Source organism: Zingiber officinale, chromosome 5B (genome assembly GCF_018446385.1).
Source record: "Zingiber officinale cultivar Zhangliang chromosome 5B, Zo_v1.1, whole genome shotgun sequence".
In the NCBI taxonomy this organism is placed as follows: Eukaryota; Viridiplantae; Streptophyta; class Magnoliopsida; order Zingiberales; family Zingiberaceae; genus Zingiber; species Zingiber officinale.
This window is the reverse complement of record NC_055995.1, coordinates 49,884,582-49,889,188: the sequence shown is the minus strand read 5'-3', so window position 1 is coordinate 49,889,188 and position 4,607 is coordinate 49,884,582. Positions and strand designations below refer to the sequence as shown.

At 43.7% G+C, this 4,607-nt stretch overlaps 1 long non-coding RNA gene across 1 annotated transcript; it reads left to right on the top strand.

The window, feature by feature from the left end:
• The first annotated feature begins 2,754 nt into the window (after positions 1 to 2,754).
• On the top strand, positions 2,755 to 3,499 carry LOC121987392. Its single transcript, XR_006113553.1, has 3 exons — positions 2,755 to 3,102; positions 3,202 to 3,286; positions 3,480 to 3,499. It is a non-coding gene; the product is annotated as an uncharacterized LOC121987392 (long non-coding RNA).
• Positions 3,500 to 4,607: the final 1,108 nt, after the last annotated feature.

The following is a 4,607-nucleotide window of genomic DNA, read 5'->3' as shown; positions in this document are numbered from 1 at the left end:
TTGATTTTGGACACGTGTTCGGTATGTATTGTTGGAGGTATCATACTGATTATACCTGAGTTGTGAGTATGTTTGGTGTATAATAATTGGAGGATTTTGTTGATCATACATATGTTGTGTGAGCATGTGTGCTAGGTGTATACATTGGTAGCAGCATGATGATTCTACTTATGCTGAATGCAGGATGTGGAGTGTCTGCATTATGCCATTTGTTGGATTTACCCATCAACTAATTTTCCTATCAGTGGATGACCCACTAGGATGCTGATAGAGATGATGATGGATTTGATTAGTTTACTAGGTTGTTATAGCCTAGGTTAACCACAGTGATTTGTGGTAGAGAAATCTTGTACAGTCTCTAGCTGGATAGTTAGGTGCCTTGGGGCACTTATGTATTGTTTTGTGGTGGAGCGTTGCTCCCACATATTATGGATTGCTGGTAGCGGAGCATAGCTCCTATATTTATTGCGATACATATTTCAGTCTATTTGTGGTAGAGCGTTGCTCCCACATATGTGATGTTTCTGTGATGGAGCGTTGCTCTCACACTGGAGGATTTATTCTTTAGTGATTTATGTTATTGATGATCAGATTTTTCGACTTATTATCGTAGATCTTATGTATAGGAATGTCTGTGATACGGACATTATGCGTCTTGGTTTTGCCCTATAGGTTTTCAGTGCCTTAGATATTTTCAGGGACTCGATGATCCTGGTATGTCGAGGATGTTTGGATCGGTTTCCATTGTCTTTGTGGACGATGATGTGATCTAATTCGGATCCGCGGTGAGTCACGCACATCACCTTTGCATAGATCTAGAGATGTTTCGATGAGAACGTCTATATGTGATTATCAGTAGTGCTGATTTAGTTGTCTCCTACGAGATGTTTGAGACACACGGTCACCAGTAGTAGTATACCGTGGTTCCACAGGAGATAGAGGTTGTTACCGTTGGGATTAGACAGAATCTGTACAGGAAGCTCGCAACTTCCTCTGTTTGGTTCGATATTTCCGGAGATACGTTGAGGGTTTCTCACAGATTGCTATGTTACTTACACGCTTGACCATGAAGGGCGTGAAGTTTACTTGGATTGAGGATTGCAAGACCAGTTTCTAGGAGCTGAAGCGGAGATTAGTGTCGGCTCTGGTTTTGGTTTTACCCTTCGAAGAGGACAGATTTGTCCTCTACACCGACACGTTTTTACAGGATATGGGTGTTGTTCTGATGCAGTACGGTAGAGTATTTCATATGTTTCTCGATAGTTGAAGGAGCATGAGAAGAAATAACCAGTTCATAATCTGGTGTTGGCCGCTATTATTTTTGCTATGAAGATTTAGCGGCATTACCTGTATGATATTACATTGAGGTTCTCACTGACCATCCGAATCTCAAATATATGTTTACTCGGAAGGAACTTAATCTTCGATAGAGGAGATGGTTGGAGTTCCTGAAAGATTATGATTTGTACCATTAGCTATCACTGGGGAAAAGCTAATGTGGTTGCCGATTCACTTAGCCAGAAGTCCATAGGGACTTTAGTTTGCCACCGAGTTGTGGTCACAGACTTGATTCAGAGTTTCTTCGAGTTAGACCTTGAGGAGCAGGGATAGACCGAGTAGGGTAGTCTTGTTACCATAGTTGCTCAGTCGTTAATCAGGACGAGAATCCGAGAGGCCCAGTTGTTGGGACCTCATAGAGCTCAACGTGAGGCAAAGTGGTCCATACTATCGGACAGAAGATGTTAGAGGCATATGACTGCTAGAAGAGTTACGCTGACCGGAGTGGGAGACTCTTAGAGTTCTCCATTTGTGACCAGGTATTTTTGCGAGTTTCACCCAAGAAAGGGGTGAAGAGATTGACCTCAGAGGTAAGCTAGCTCTGTGATACATTGGACCTTTCTAGATCTTAGAAAGGATTGGAGCAGTAGCTCACTAGTTGGTAGTATCGCCGTCCTTGATTGACGTGCACGATGTATTCCATGTATTCATGCTGATGAGATACGTGCCCGACCCGACGCATGTGCTGACAGATATTCCAGTTCCAGTTCAGCCTGACATTACTTATGAGGAGGTTCCGGTACGGATTCTCGACCGGAAAGAGCGTCAGTTGCGGAACAAGACTATCCGGCTGGTTAAAGTCGGATGGCAGCATCATTCGGATGAGGAAGTTACTTGGGAGCTCGAGGATACGATCCGAGCTCGATACCCCATCTTTTCATTTGAGGTATGTGATTTAATTTACCGTTCAGCATTTATTATTGTTACTTGTTATTAGTACTTGCTGATGGTAGATACTGAAATTTGGGGACCAAATTTTTATTAGTGGGGGAGAATGTAAAATACCGGGAAAAAAAAAAGAGAATATTAATAAATGAATTTTCTGGAATTTTTGGTAATTTTTCAGGAATTTTTCGAAGCTCGTACGAACGAGTTAACGGGGATGAAAACGGGGCCCGGAAAAAAAAAAATCTGTTTAGGCTACCCTATTTAAGCGAGGAGAAGATTATATTTATATAATCTTTTTCCTTTTATTTTCTTATTCCTTTTTATTTACATTTGTCGCCGTTTTTCTTCTTTGCCGAGCCGTGCCCGCGCGCTCTCTTTTCTCCCCGACGCCGCCGATCTCGTCCGAGCCCTAACCGCCGGGCCGGCGGTTTTCCTCCTCTCCTCCTACTTCATCCTCCCTTCCACTTCTTCTTCTTCTCCCTCTGGCGACGCCGCACGAGCACAATCGAACCGGACTAACTCCTTGCCCTAATCTGCCGCCGGCTGAGTTCCTGCTACCTTTTTCCTCTAGCCGACGCCAGCCACTTGAGTAGCGCCGGCCACCCCCGATCGCCGGCACTCGAGTACCACTGTTTGGGTTCTTCTGTGCCCTAGCTTCTGCCGCCGACGACGAGAGCCACTGCCGAGTCCTTCCCTGTGCCCTAGCCGACACTTGCTCCCGAGCCACTTCGACCACCCCGACTGTTGACCGAGCAGCACCGCTGTAAATCCTTTCCGGCACCTCTATCCTTCCGAGCAGTGCAGAGCTTGGATGTTCTTCTCTGTTATTGATCAATCCTTCTTTGTGGTGGATCAACAAGCACAACTATGAGTTAGGTAAGGATTTTTGTTAAGGTCAACAGTGATATGGATTTAGGTATACTACTATAAGGTTTTCTACTAAGTTGGATTTGGAATTTGTTTTCCAATTGGCAGCGAACGGTCTGAAGTTGCTGGATTCCGGTCTTTCCGTTGTGAATCGGATCAGTTGCCATCACAGACGACTGAAGGAGAGTTAGAGGTAAGGATTATGGTTTTGATATTTGTGGTAGATTATTGCTAGTTGAGTTAGTAATAATTAATAATTTAGGTTCGAAAGTTATGTAATGGTGTAATTGGGGTTAATGAAACTAACCATAACTGGTCAGTGGATTAGGAATTTGTTTAGCTATTTGTTTATAATTAAATTAGCTAAACTGTGCGATTTAACACAGGACTTTGATTCGAGACGAGCATCTCGGAGTCAGACTGGACCATTTCTTATTGGAGGCGGGTACTTTGACTTATGTCTTTCGATATGCATAATAAAGTGTTTAACATATAGCAAGAATTGTGTTTTCCATTTTATTCGGTTGGTCACTACATGATCTGTTACATGTTGTTTGTTTATTTATTATGCACTGCATGTTGTTATTTATCTGACCATACATGCTTCCGGTAGTGACCCAACCATGTGATACATCATGTTCTGGACCTATGGTTTTATATGATACCCTATCTGTTTGTGTACCTTCCATTTGATATATTGACTTGTGGTACACCTTGTATTTATGTATGGATCTTGCTATGATATTCATGAGATTGCCATGCTTAGTGTCATGCATCATGTTTGCATGCTGTGCGATTATTGGCTCCGCTATGGTTGAGCCCATCGCCAGTTACATGTACTGCACACACCACCACCACCCATGGGTTAGTGGTATATCAGACAGGTGTGTGGCGGTTCTGCTGTTTGGCTCCGTTGGTCTGAGGACTCAGCGTGGTAGCCGGCAGTCAGTTCCGCTCTGTTTGGTTGCAGCGTGGTAGCCGGCAGATGGTGGACTTTGTTTGGCTCCGTTGGTCAGGAGACTCAGCGTGGTAGCCGGCAGAGATATCCTCCCCGTCATCGTGTACCGGGAGATGAGAGCATTGAGCTCCCCCATTTATGATTTGGGGTCACAGGACAGGAGTACTCCGACAGCATCCCGTTTATTCTGTCATTGCACAGGAGCATTGATTTCAGAGTATGGGGTTGACATATGCATTTATTGCATTTTTATTTGCTTATGATTGCTGCACTTATATGCTGCATTTGTTTGGATGCATTGATTGACATGCATACAGGATTATGACTCACTCGGTCTGACGACCTGTTACCTTTATACTTTGATCCGGTCAGTACAGTTATCTTCTGATTTCATTTCAGTTGCATTTATCCTCCTCATATTCAGGAGACTGTACGTATGATTAGTGTTGTCTGTTATTTGTTTTATTATGCATATCAGTTGTACCTGCTGAGTGTTGGACTCACCCCGCCTCCATTGTTGATATTTTCAGGTTGAAGCTGTCCGGAGCAGTTCCAG